The sequence below is a fragment of the Cryptomeria japonica genome, chromosome 5 (genome assembly GCF_030272615.1).
Source record: "Cryptomeria japonica chromosome 5, Sugi_1.0, whole genome shotgun sequence".
In the NCBI taxonomy this organism is placed as follows: domain Eukaryota; kingdom Viridiplantae; phylum Streptophyta; class Pinopsida; order Cupressales; family Cupressaceae; genus Cryptomeria; species Cryptomeria japonica.
Genome location: NC_081409.1, coordinates 394,558,466 through 394,566,845, shown reverse-complemented (window position 1 = coordinate 394,566,845; position 8,380 = coordinate 394,558,466).

Below are 8,380 nucleotides of genomic sequence, written 5' to 3'. Positions count from 1 at the left end.
GTAATAGTATGGTTAATGAGATGGTTAGTTTGATGGTGAAAATGGAAGCAAAACTGTTGTTAAGTTAAATCATGGATTTAGGTGTTATGTTTTCTGCAAGCGTAATTAGATCTCAAATTCTGCAAGCGTAATTAGATTTACTTTCAAGCACTTAATTTAGATTCAAATTCCTAGACTTAGAAGTAATTTCAAATTTTCTACGGAACTCCGTGATTTCAGCTTAATTCAATTTTGTTATATTTTTGTTGTCAAACTTGAGTCTTTTAGGAATAAATTGTTTAGAAATTTAGATTTTAATTTGATTGGTAGTCAAGACTGAGATCTTATGATAGCTCTTGACTGACTCCTGATGGAGTTTGAACCAACTGTTAGTCACTGTTATACAGTGCAAAACCCTCAAAAAATTGTACTACAGAGAGCTGTTATCGCAGACAACTTTAGACACACCCCGATTCGAGATTGAGATAAATTAAATGGTGCAAGTTGACAAAGCAATACCTTGCCCACCATTTTCGGCGTCATTGCCGGGGAACACAAGATCTAACTATTACAGTTGGAACTTAGGTGTTGATAAGGGAAGTAGAAACGGTTTATGAGAAGAGCAAGAGACAGATTTGGAAGATTCCTTCCAAGAGAACATTGACCTAACCTACTATTTGAAGAATTTTAGAATCAAGAACAACAAAATGAAATTGAAGAACAAGTTGAACATTTAGAACAAGATCAACAAGAAAACATGGGTGACCGAGTAGAGAGTGAAAATCCCCCACCAAATAGGACATTTTCATATCCTATTGATTTGAATCTTGGAGATAATGAGCCTCCTATAAAAAATATTTCACCCTCAGTGTTACCAACTTTTAGAAGAAAAATATTAGAAGATCCTAACTAATTCTTGTTTGAATTCAAAGTCTTATGTAAGACGTATGATTACATCATTGATAATAAAAAACTGAAGTTATTTCCATCAACTCTTAAGGAATCCGTATTGAGATGGTTTATGGGATTAAGAGTCGATTCTATTGGAACATGGCCTGAAATGGAAACAATTTTCTTGGATAAGTACCAAGATTATTGTAGAGTAAGAGATAGGAAAGAGGAGTTGTTTTGAATGAAACAATTAGAAGATGAAAGTTTAGAGGATTATGCCGGTAGATTCATGTTTGTGTATAAAAGATGTGCTAAAGGATTAAATGATGATATAAGTCACACAATATTTATGAGAGGAATCAATGATGAGTCAAAAGAAACTTTGAATTTAATGGGTAAAGGTGACATTAACAAAGTCCCTTTAGATCAGATCATTGAGATTTGTAGGAACTACTCTAGGACAAGAGTGGGAACTAGGAACTCCAAGAAAAACAAAGTTTTGGGCCCTGATGTCTCTCAAGTTATGGAAGAGCTAGAAAATTTAAAAACGGATATACTCCTCCATATTAATACTCAGGTAGAAAAGAAAAACATGGATCCCTTAGCCATCTATTGCTCAAAATGTAGGGGAAAGCATCTTTTAAGGGAGTGTCCAATGAATCAACTGGAAATCTGTGAGAAAAGCCATGTTACAAGTTCTTGCATTTTGTTGCCAGAAATTAAGAATCATTTGAAGAAGCCACCTATAATTGAGAAAGAAATTAATTATGTGGGACAAAGATCATAGAACACTGGATTTAATTCTTATCTGGGGCAGTACAGTCCACGTAACAATTGGAACCAATGGAATCCTCCTTTTCAAATGCAACCACCTACTACATCTTGGGGACCTCCTGAATGGGTTAGTCAATGGAATCAACCTCAATGGAACCAATCATGGCAACAAAATCAATGGCAACCTAATTCTCAACCATGGAAAAATCAGGGACCTAAACGACCTTGGGGACAACCTCCACCTCTTATTACTGGTCCTAATGTAGCTAACGATCAGGTTAAGCAACCTCCAATTCCATCTCAGCCTGTGCTAAATCCAAAAAATAGTCATCCTCAACAAGCTTTAAGTGCTGACTTTAACCCCTCTGGTTTAAACTTAATTGAGATAAATGACATTCAATTGAGGAATCACAATGTACCCTCTAAAGATAACATAGAGAAGGTTGAGGATAAAACAGAGGAATTAAAAGAGGAAGATCGTGAGATTTAAGAAACATCGAATAAGGTTCCTTTTCTAGAACAGTTAGATGCTCCACAAAAAGCTCCCGATATCTCCCAATATGAACATACTAATATGGTTGATTCTCCACTTTTGAGGGAATTGAAGAAAATCAACATTGAAATTCCTTTGCTACAAGCTATCAAAGATATTCCTGAGATTAATTAGCTTATCAAATCACTAAGCATTAAAATACCAAGAAGGTAATGCAATTTTCCACCCACAATTCAAATAGGGACCAAGCTTACTGATGTTTTGTCAGGAAGATCACTTCCCCAAAAGTACAATGATCCCAAAATTCCTGTGATTACCTTGAGTATAAGAGGAGTGGAGATTCCCAATGTCTTAATAGATTTAGGAGCAACTATAAATATGATAATAGTGGATATGATAGAAATGTTAGGAATGACAAGGGTGCAACCCACAGCCATAGTACTTTAGTTAGCAGACCAGTCTACTGCTAAACTTGAAGGGGTCTTAGAAGATGTCACTATGACAATTGATACTTGGGACTATCTAGTTGATTTTCTCATTTTAAAAGCTAGGAAGAAGTCTTCAGATTATCCAATCATTTTAGGAAGACCTTGGTTAGCTATGGTTGTAGCTCTTATTGATCGTAGATTAGGGAGTATGACCATTTCTAATGGTCAAAAGCAAAAGGAATTGACACTTTATCCTCCAACTAAACCTACCATTCATTCGGATACTCAACAATGGGTTAATGATGATATTAATTCTGAAGGGGGATGGAGTGGTCAAGTTGGCCATGGTTAATTTGATTGAGCATATGGATGAATATGAAGAGTATGTGGAACAGGGGAATAAGTTGGATAGTAGAAAGGAAAAAGGTGTTGAAATCAACAATTTTTTTCTCTCAATATAATCATGGATGTGACTAATGAACTCCACATTAATGACCCATATCCTTGTCCTCTCAATACTCTTATTGGAGAACCAAGAGTGGATAAGAGTGAAATAAAGGAAATTTTGATTTCATCAAATAAACCTTTGTTCATTAGCTCGTCCTTATTGCCTATTGAGGAGGAGAAGTTAAAACAAACCTTAGAAAATCATTGAGAAGCTTTGCATGAGATTACACTGACATGAGAGGAATACATCCTTCAATTTATATGCATCATATATACACAGAGGATGTAAAACTAGTTAGACAAAGGTCAGAGAATAATTAATCTCGTTTTGAGGGATTTTGTCAAGACATAAATAAAAAAGTTGTTAAAAGTTGGATTCATCTACCCAATCTCTGGTAGCCAGTGGGTTTCACCATTGGTTATTGTGCCTAAAAAGAATGGGAAATGGTGAGTATGTGTGGATTTTAGGGAACTGAACAAAGCCACTAAGAGGGATTATTTTCCTCTCCCATTCATTGATCAGGTGTTAGATAGTCTGTTGGTAATAGTTATTTCTCCTCTTTAGATGGCTTTAGTGGTTATAAATAGATTCAGGTGGCTCTTGAGGACCAAGACAAGGAAACATTTACTTGTCCTTGGGGAACGTTTTCATATAGGGTTCTTCCTTTTGGACTCTGGAATGCACCTGTCACTTTTGAAAGAGTTGTTTTGGCCATCTTTGCTGATTTGACTACCTCTTATGTTGAGGTTTGTATGGATGACTTCTCAGTCCATGGTAAAACTTATGATGAAGCTTTAAAGAGTTTGAATAAAGTTTTACAAAGATGTAAGGATCATCAGTTATCTTTGAATCATGAAAAATATTCACTAATGATGACAGAAGAAAATTTTTTAGGTCATCACATATCCAAGGACGGTATTAAAGTAGACCCAAAGAAAGTTGAAATCATCCAACAAATACAAGTTCCTAAAACACAGACTGATCACGTGCAAAGTTTTCTTGGTCATGTAGGTTACTATAATCGGTTTATTGAAGGATTCAGTAAGATTGTTGAACCTCTATTCACTTTGCTTAAAAAGGATCCAAAATTCATGTGGACAAATAGTTTTCAGGAGTCATTTGAAGCCATTAAACAGGCTTTGATTAATTTTCCCATTATCTATGGACTTGTATTGGGAGAGCCTTTCCACATTCATACTGATGCTTCAAAATTTTTTATTGGGCCAATTTTAGGACAAAAAGATGCAGATGGAGCAATGCATGCCATCTATAACATTAGTAAGAATCTAAGTCCAGCAAAAAGGAACCATACAACAACTGAAAAGAATTTTTAGTGGTTGTATATGATATCAATCAATTTAGACATTACATTACTGGCTATAAAATTTTTGTCTACACATAACATGCTGAGATAAGATATTTGATGAATAAAGCTATTGTAGGAGGACAAATAATCAGATGGTTACTACTTTTACAAGAGTTTGATACTACTATAGTGGATAAGCCAGGAAAGGATAATGTTGTAGCTGACTTTCTTTCTAGGATGGTTATGCAAGGAAATGATGAATCAGTGAATGATGCTTTTCTAGATGAACACTTGTTTGCAATTTCAATAAAATCGCCTTGGTTTGTAGATATAGTAAAATATCTTGTAACAGGGAAGTGTCCTAGTCTTTTTAATTCTAGACAAAAGAAAATACTAATTCAGGAAAGTTCTAGATTTCAATGGATCGATGGATTATTATTTAAGATGTGTCCTGATCATGTACTTCGTAGGTGTGTGCAGGAAATTGATGTTTATGACATCATTCATTTGTGACATTCTGAACCAGAAGAGGACACTATTTTGTGGTCAAAACTGTTCATAAAATCCTAGGAGCAAGATACTTTTGGCCTTCCATGACCAGAGATGTTTCATTTTATGTGAAACATTGAGATGAATGTCAGTGCATGGGAAGACCACCAACAACTATGGAGATGCCTCTTCATACTCAAATAGCTCTTGAGCCATTTGAGAAATAAGGAATCGACTTCATTAGACCTATAGATCCTCCTTCTAGAGGATGTCATCACATTCTGGTTTGCACTGATTATGTCACAAAATGGGCAGAAGTCAGGGCATTGTCAACAGCTCGAGAAGACAAAGTTGTTGATTTTCTATACAAGCAAATATTTCAAAGATTTGGTGCTCCAAGGGAAATAGAATCTGATCAAGGACCATAATTTATGTCTTCTATGATGGAGGCCTTCATGCAAAAATATAGGATGACACATCAGAAATATTCTCTGTCTTATCCTCAAGCAAATGGACAAGTGGAGGTGACTAACAAAGAATTAGAGAATATCATTACCAAGACAGTTTCTCTCCGCAAAGCAAATTGGGCCAATAGATTAGATGAAGCAATTTGGGCATATAATACAACTTGGAAAACTACTCCATGTTTTTCTCCATATGAATTAGTCTATGGGAAAATTCATGTTATGCTTGTTGAATTTGAACTAAAAGCATTAAGGACAACATGGGAAGTGGGAATTAATCTCACAAAATCAGAGAAAGCTAGGATTTTGCAGTTAAATAGGCTGGATGAAATGAGAATGGAGGATTTGCAGCATTGCTGGAATGATTCAAAATCAAAGAAAAGTATGGCATGATGAACATATTGTGTCAAGGCAGTTTAAGAAAGGAGAATGGGCATTACTGTTTGACTCAAGGTTCCAAGAGTTCAAAGGGAAATTTCATACCAGATGGTTGGGGCCTTATGAAATAAATGAAGTCTACAATAATAGTGCAGTTCAGTTGGTACCCATTGATAGCGAAAAGAAGGTGATGCTAGTTAATGGTCATCGTCTTAAGTTATATCATAAACCAACATCAAGAGAGGAATTCTGTGAAGAATTACAGTAAAAAATGAATATTTCATCATGGAAGATATCACTTCTATGATGGGATCCAATACTGCATAATTCTAGTAAAGGCTTAATAAAGAAGATAAATTGAAAACCTAAAAGGGTGGTTTATCTTCCAAAAAAAAAAGAGGAATATTGAAAACCAAAAATGGCGGTCTACTGCAGGGGTGAATTGAAAACCAGAAATGGCAATTCATACCTATGGAAAAGTTGAAAACCAGAAATAGCGGCTTTTTCTTGATCAACTACAAATTGCTCCTGATGGATCCTGACAGCTCATTATGGTTCTCATAATTCTAGAATAAGTCTTTTTCGGAAGTAGTTCCTTCCTTCCTTCTGATGGATCTTGTCACTTCATTTAATGTTTCTACGGTTAGTGCAAATTGAGCCTGGAGTAACTCTTGATTTGATCATCAGTTCATACTAATGAAGTGATATCATTACTCTGGACGACTCCTGATCATTATGTTGCTTTCCTTTGTGTAGCATGTGATCAGTTATACATTATAGCTCCTGACTTGCAAGCATTAAATCATTTGAAGGTAAAATTTATTGTAAATATTGTTTCGAAATATTTTCTTATTAATTTTGTGGATATTAGGGTAGGAGTAATTGAATGTGTTGCATTAAGTATCCGTCAGCTGTTATTTGTTGATTTAATTAAAAGTTAAAATATTAACTAGAGATATAAGGGATAAATTCAATTAACGTGATTTGTCAAATCAAAATGAAAAGGTAATGATTCTAGTGATTTGAAGTACACTCTTAAAGATCACCACCAATTTATCAAATCATAACATTGTTACAAAATGATGGTGTGCAATCATGTGAAGTGAATGCAAAAATGTGTGTGCATTAATGATTAGTTTGTGCAATTAATTCCTACTTTTGAAATGCTATATTGTTCTATTTGCATTCTATGTTTTAGAAGTTGGAGGTTGTGTAGAGTGAAAAAGTTTGCTGAAGATTTTATCATTTTAGTAACTAATGTTGAGTATAAGGTGTAAAGAATTTGAGGACTAAAAGGACAGAAGAAAATAATAAAGCCAGAGAATTTTAAGCTTAACCCAGAAACAAAGGAACTTTTAGCTAGAATGGGATGGCTAGAATTCATCAAGAAGTATGAGGGATTTGACCCTAGGATAACTGCAGAGTTCATTTTGAATTTCTATGTTAATGTTACAAGGGTAGGCAGAGAAATAATTGAAGTAACTCCACAGGTTATAAGTGATATTGTTGGAATCCCTTTAGAAGGAGAGTCTATAAGCAAATGCCACACCAATTTTGAAGAGGTGGTGAATCTGTTCCATGAAAGGGATGGTCCAAAAACTGAACTACAAATGCATAAAGGCAATGTGAAGGGAATAAATAGAAACAGTTTGGAAGAACCATGGAAAACGACTGTTTTATGGTTGATGAAATTTTTCACATGTGAAGGGCAATATGGCACTATACTGGGACCTGCAATGTGGATTCTTATTCATTTAGGGTATGCCAATACTCACCCCCAAGCTCGAGTAAATCTTCCTTCGTTTATGTTTTGTCAATTATCAGCAATGATATCTAGGGCTAAACTCTCAGAAGGTCATGTAAAATATCCGGGGTTGATGCATTTAATTGTTAAAAATCATTTCCTTAAGAAAGAGTCTAGAAGAGAGAAATGGTTAGAATTTTTGTCCTCTCCTTTTAAAAAGTGCAAAAAGGGACCCATAATGAAAAATTTAATGGAAAAAGGGGAATCTTCTAAGAAAAGAAAAAAAAGAGGAAAGAAAGAAACAAAAATTTTGGAGGAGAGCCTAGAGGATAGCAAAAATTAGAAATGGACACACCTAGGGTTACTAGAGCTACCTGTAGTTCTTTAAGAAGAAAAGATGAAAAGGAGGCAGGTGAACCATCTTCTCCTTCTCATACCCATATAGCTCTTGACGACCCTATTGTTTCTCAACCTGATGAGCCCAAACCTTCTACAACATCTCAAAGCCCTTCTGCTCCTCGTGTCGAAGAAAATGTATCCCCTGCTTTTACTCAAACAATTCCGCCTACACCTGCCAATCAAACCCATATGTCAACACAAAAAAGCCGAGAGCCTTCGCAAAATGTTACTTCTAAAATACCCCAAGCTGAAGTTGATACTAGAGGAGAGTCATCTAGAATTATTTACATTAAAGATTATTTTAATGAAGAACCCATGCAAGACTCTCCACATTTTGATTCTGCCTCAGATGAGGATGTTGAAATGCAAGAAGTTCCATTTGAGCCTAAACCTCGACCATCACCTCCTCATGTTACAAAACCATAGTCACCTCTGCCCTCAACATTAATTAGAAGAGAGGGGAAGGAAATTTTGATAGAAGATATTCCTCTAAAAATTGATAGAGGAAGAGAGGAGGATGTTTAATTGCAAAAAGTTTTAATAATATCTAAACTGGAAGCTGAGTTAGTCGAGGCCAAGAAAAAGAT